Raw genomic sequence first — 6,923 nt, forward strand, 5'->3', positions numbered from 1 at the left:
AGCATACAATGTACTCCACTAGTTGCAAAGTTTCCATCGTTTACTATGCCAAGTCGTCTTTAGTGAAGGTCTTTGTTTTCTTGTGTTATAAGTTTCCATCGTTTACTATGCCAAGTCGTCTCTAGTCAAGGTTTCTGTTTTCTTGCTTCTAGGTAGGGTCTGCGTAGGGTCTAGTAATACTTGGACCTGTATCTATAACTTTTTTCCCATAACCATACCTTACTCGGACCCTTAGGGTCTAAATTTTTAAGGGGTTGTTTGGTTACACTCAAAAAATGGAGGAATTGAATATTCTCATGAATTTGAAAATAAGGAACTTGTTTGGTAGACCATAAAAGTGGAGAATGTAGGAAGTGTAAAATTATGGGAATTTCTAATTCCCAACAAAACATGGGAATTTAATTACCAAGGTCCCCCTTGGTAACTCAAAATTCCATGATTTGTAAATACCCATATAACAACCAAACAACTTTAGTAAATTCCTAGGAAGTTTTATGTGGGATTTTAATTCCCATGAAATACAAATGCCATAGGAAATTAATTCCTTTGCCAACCAAACCACACCTAAGATCCTTACCCAGACCATATATATGGGTCTAGCAGGGTCTTACCTTTTTATTCCCATAATTTATTATTATATACTTCCTCGTTTCTATTTAGTTGACGCGTTTGATTTAGGCACATATATTAAGGAGAGGAGAGAGAGTGATAGAGAATGAAAAAGTAAGTGGGGTAGCTTTTAAATGTAAGGTAAAAAATTTACCCAAAAAGGAAACGTGTCAACTAAAAAGAAACTTCCTAAAAAGGAATACGTGTGAACTAAAAAGAAACGAAGGTAGTATGTATATAACATGCAATAAATAATAATGATAATATTATTATTATCATTTTATTTTTCCGTCAAAAAAAAAATGATAATAATAATAATATTACATGAGAATGTTATAATTAATTTGACAGATTGTACAACAAAAATGAAAAAAATAACCAATACGTAGCTCAAAATATTTGTTTAAATTTGAAACCCGTCAAAACATAACATGTGCGTTCCTTTGTATATTATCCTATGATCATTATACCTGTAGCAACATGCATTACGCACCTGTATCAGTATTGGTACCTGGTACTTTGAATGATATTTTGAATAAACAAAGTGCACATGACCATGGTGAACCATATAAATTGCAATATACATTTAATTGCCAAGACATAACTTTTATTGTTAGACAATACTCCCTCCGTCCCTTAATACAATGTCTCTTTTGAGCATTTATTCCTCACATAATAAAGATAAAGAGACATTGTATTATTTATATAATTTATCATTAGAACTCATTGCGTCAATTCTTCATAATTTTGTCTCTAGCTATTAAAATCTTAAGAGGATCCATAGCAAAAAATAATTTTATAATTTAATAATACATGCATTTGTGTCTTTATTTATTGACAAGTAGTGAAGTCTTGTTGTATTTGGCTTCATTAATAATTCTAGATCCATAAGGTGTACGAAATTTTTTGTAATATCAATAGAGAAATTAGAAAAGTAAAAATAATAATAAAAAAAAAGAGAGAGGGATTATATTTTATAATCAATTAACAATAAAATTGTGATTTAGAAATATACATTAAGAATGTTCTTAAAACATCATTGTCATAATAACCTTTGTGGTAGAGATGGAAATAGGTTGAGCTGACACAAGAGCTGGTGCTCAAAGTAAGCACGTAAGTAAGAGTGAAATGTCAAAAATGGGTAAATTATTATGAAACAAAGTGTATATGCTTTTAGCTTGTAAAATTAGTGGATATTCTACAATACCGTTAAGAAAGGGAAGCAACTTGTCTACTAACGACGACCAAGACTTGCTCTCAAGTCGTTATCAAAAGATAAATAAACAAATGAATAAATAAAGATTGAGACTTTCTTTCTTTCAAAGAAAAAGAGAGAGAGAGAAACTTGGATCTTTTATCAAATCGGCTAGTTTGACAAAAGTATTTACTAAAACGGCTAATTATAAAATTTAATTTCCAAATTAGCTAATTTTTAACTCTTTTTTTTTTTTTTTGAAAGATTCCTAAATTTATTAACTTGGAAGGAATTTATCAATTTCTTATTTCCTTTATTTGAATCGGTTTGGTTCACTTTCTTTTTTTTAATTTTTAATTTTGTTTTTTGGTTTTATTTTTAATTCCTTATAGACTTTTTAAAGTTGGAAAATTGAAGCAATATACGAAACTACGAAGAACGTAAATAATTGCAGACTCGCAGAACCCTAATTTCGACTAAAAAAAATTAGAAACCCTAATTTTTCATCTTGATCATATTAATCACAAAAATTTGGAATTTCAAGTAGTATTGTTCTATCAGGACTATCGCAAATATATACAATGATAAGGGATTTTAATGTATTGTTCATATTTTCATGTCTATTATTAATTGTACACTTTCTGTTAATGTCGACTAATATTAATATTTTAAGTGGTTATTTATTTTGTGTTACTTTTTTAAATATTGAGAATTGCTAAATATATATTATGTTGATTGTTATGTTCAAATTAATGGGATATCTATTAACTATTAGTAAAACAAAAATTGTTGACATCATCATTGTCCCCGTGTCGCTTTCTCAATAAAAATTTTCCCACCTAAATGCAATAATGATGTGATCTATCTTTTTTTTTTTTTTTTTTTTTTTTTTTGGAAAGCTACCGTATTTAACATTTTTAAAATTTAAATATTGGAATCTTCTACATTACAACAAAAATCTATCAATTTATCGTAGTAAATTGAAACAATTATAAATAGCACACTAATAAATGACCTCCTACATTGAACTATGAATTAGATAACGTTGTACCGATACAATATCATAATTTTGAATAAAATAAAAAATTTTAAAATTACAAACTATACGTAATTCTTATTTATATTCATGTATAATAGCAATTTAATTTTAAAATGTACAAATTAAAAATAGGCTTTATAAACCGGGCATCGCATGGGTTCTAACCTAGTTTTAAACTATGGCATTAGAATTTAAATAAAACCAGAATTAAAAAAAAAAAAAAAAACTAATTCTTTTTAAATAAAACCAAAAAATAAACATAAAGTTAACGAACCGGTTCAAAGGAATATAAAATAAATAAAATATTTTCAAATCATTAAATTTAACTAGTTTGAGATGAAATTAAATTTTATAATTAGCCGTTTTAGTAAATACTTTTGTCAAAATAGTCATTTTGGTAAAAGATCCGAGAAACTTGCTCCCATATGATCAATTATCGAAGGACAATAAATTTAGAAGTTGTTACGAGTTAGTCTTACGACCCAACTATAACTTTTGAGTAGCATATACAGCCGAACTTTATCAAATTATCGACTTATCGTGAATTATTAGCAAGTTGATAATTCCAACAACAAGAATTGTTATGATATACGCAATAATAATTGGATGGTGGATGCGTATTGCATCCTATAACCATTGAGTATAAAATCAAGGAACATGAAAAATAAAATTAAAAACATAAAGACAGTTTTTCGTTTATTTATACCTTTGTAAAAAAAAAAAAAAAAAAAAAAGTTTTTTCGGCTTGAAAGCGGATGTAACTTGAGCCTTTTCAATTTCTCATACCAACACCAAATAAAATTCACTTAAAATAAAGGACAAATGAGATTTAAAACGTGATTTTTTGCCACGCTGATTCTAATTAACATTTTAGAGAACTAACTCATCCAAAATTTATGATTAATTATACACATACTCTATGATATAGTACAATATTAATAAAAAATTTGATAATTTGTAACTTTAATAGAACTTTTCATTGCCAGATGGCATTTTTGTACCAGCCTCCATGAGTGGTTTAGGCTCAATACACACTAACAAAATTGACATCATTTCCAAAAACCAAGTTTATGTTCGTGCATTTCATTTAACTGAAGCGAGTCTGATCATGAGCTTTGGAGATTTTGTAAGTGTTTCTACTTTGTAAACTGCTCATTTTTTAATACGAGTTTATAAATAACAAATTTTTTAAAATATTTGTTATTCCTCGACACATGAAAATCCAATCCCAAAATAAGTCAATAAATTTTATTACACACACTCAAGCTCATCATATGAATGACACAATTTGATCTAGAAAGTTTATAAAAAAGTTGTTCATAAACTTAATTAAAAGGTACGTTATAAATTAATGTATTTATACTCATGTTAAATCTCATTTACTAGCTTCAAAAACTTACAAGCTCGGCGCATTTTTCATATACTCAAAACATTATTGAGCTTTACTCGACCTCAAATTCGATTTTTTATATTGAATCTCGATTTGTTTACACCCCTACATAATTATCACCACGACAACACGTACTTGCATAATTTAATTTCAAATGTAAGTTAGAAAACACACAAGAACTTTATTTAATTTCCAAATGGTACAATAACTTTCCTAAAACGAACTCCATATATAAGACATATGTACTTTCAGACATATATGGAGCATTGGAGCTTATACTTTTTGATGCAGAAAATCAAAGAGTTCATTACATGTAGAACTAGCAACTGACAACAAAAACATACTTATGCCCATACAAACAAACTTCGAAATAATGTTAGAGACATGAGATGTCGGAAAATATATCTCATATCTCTAACAAATAACTAGTTAGTACAAGTACTTAAGTAGTACAATCTGCTGGAGCAAAAGAAACTTGCTTAGCTTGAAAATCATACCCAACCTCGAAATTAACTTGAGCAATATTCCCAAATATCGGAGTACTATCCGTAGCTAACATTGCCAAGCAACTCACATTGTCCTCAATTTGCCGAAATGTATTGATTGTCTTTAACACGACTTCGGCCCCTTGAAATTTGAATGCAACGTCTGGAGGACTAAACTCCCCTGAATCCCCTGTATTGTAACAGAGGTCGTAACCTTCGATTGGGCTCGGTACCGTGTTAAGTCCAATGGCATTCACCAAAGCAGCCCTTAAGTCGTTGTAGACGCTCGATGGGAGCATTGTAAGAGTGGTACCAGAGTCGATGATCACGTCCATACCTACCGGGATTTGGACCGGGTTATCCTTACCCTCGACACTAATGCTGTCGAGGGTAAGGTGGTAGAATGTGGGGCGTTCTCCTATTTCGAAGGGTGTTGACACTACTTTAGACCCGGTTACATCGGCTCCAAAGGTAAGCTTGCTTGAGACGTCGGAAGTTAAAGGAGCTAAGCAGTAGGAGAACTTGTAGTTGATTTTTGAGCCGAGTTGTGAGATTAAGGAAGACGGGCCTGTCCCTAGTCCAACGATCCCCTCTCCTTGGGTGCCTAGCGAGCCTTGTTGGTCCGTCCCACACCCGAAAATGGATGTGGTCGAAAGACTCGGCGAGGTAGCATCAGGAGAGGGTAAGCTAAGTGTTTCAGTGGCTAGGACGCCGGTAGTTTGAGTATTATCACCGTAAATACACTCATATAAACAGGACGATGATGATGATGATGATGATAATGACTCGTTGTTATTGTTATAATTGTTTGAAGCACAACCGGATTTAAGGTCTGGATGGGTGCAATCCGGAGAATTGCAAGGGATTTCATGGTAGGTCGAAGATTTAGATGGGTCGAAGAGTGGAGATTTTTGTTGGAAACAATTGTTACAAGGTTGACATTGGACCCAAATAAGGTCACTACCCGTGTCTGCGACGGCTAAAAATTCGACTTTTGGGGTACCAAGAGCGATTTTCATGAGGTATCCTCCACCATTAGGGACTAAAGCGTATGAATTTTCATCATTTAGGTTATAAAAAGTTGAGGATAGTTGAATGTTGTGGCCATGTGATATATATCCTAGGGGTGCTCTCTTTAGGCGCTCTTGTGGTGTCATGGAAGAGTTGTAGTAAGGCGAAAGTGGTGAATCACGATGGATGAGTTCGACCTTGAAGACATTATTATTAGAAGTGGCTAATTTTCGAGCCTCGACTGAGATCGAATTAGGGTGGTCTAGGATTAAGGATGATGCTAGCAAAAGAATTAGGAGGATGTTAAGCAAATTATAAGCATGCATGTTGGTTGCTAAGAAAAGTTTGTGCCAATGCTAATAATAGATATGTTATGGTTAAGTAGTTACACGGTTAACATGGGTTTATATAACCAAAGTCTATGATCATGTCATTTTCAAGGCAAATAGATGCATACAACATACTACGCAATGCAATTTGCGGTATTTGCGTCGTTTACTATGTCTAGTGTAGTCAAGGTGTTTTGTTTTCTTGTGTCATTCTACCTTCTTTTCATACTACTTTATTCATGTTAACTAATAAGGTTGATTTGCCAAAAATGCACCTTTAATCTTTAATACTCTCTATGTTATTTCCATCTTGGGAGGTGATCAATCACAAAATTTGTTCTTCAACGATAAATATTATGTATACCATAAATTATACAATATGTTTTTTTAATTTTTTTCTAATTGGGCCTTTAATCATAATTGTCATGTGGAATATTGTCACATTCGTCTTGATTTTTAATTTGCAAATCTGTAAGAAGTAATTATAAATAATTTTTTTTTTTTGTAATACCAAAAAAAAAAAAAAAAAAAAAAAAGGAATCTTTACAATAATCTATTATCAAAAAATAAATAACTAACAAAATATACATTTAGAGTAATTTAACTACATAACTACATCATCATGATAACCTTTGTTGTTTAATTTATTTAAATACATGCTCAAAGCAATCACATAAATAGATAGTGCAAAAACTCAAAATGGGTAAGATATCATGAAACGAAGGGAATACTTCGTGTTCTTTTAGCTTAAACTCAGTACAGTTAATTAGTGGACAGTACAGTTAACAATTAAGTAAGAAAATCTTAAGGTCGAAGTAATTTGTCTACAAACGTCGACCAAGACTTATTGGCTTGCTCCCAAAAA

General features: G+C 31.2%; 1 pseudogene; it reads right to left on the reverse strand.

Moving 5' to 3' along the window:
- Window positions 1-4,394: 4,394 nt before the first annotated feature.
- Window positions 4,395-6,094, reverse strand: LOC145602153 (aspartic proteinase CDR1 pseudogene; annotated as a pseudogene).
- Window positions 6,095-6,923: the final 829 nt, after the last annotated feature.

The sequence above is a fragment of the Chenopodium album genome, chromosome 21 (genome assembly GCF_948465745.1).
Source record: "Chenopodium album chromosome 21, dcCheAlbu1.1, whole genome shotgun sequence".
Taxonomy (NCBI): domain Eukaryota; kingdom Viridiplantae; phylum Streptophyta; class Magnoliopsida; order Caryophyllales; family Amaranthaceae; genus Chenopodium; species Chenopodium album.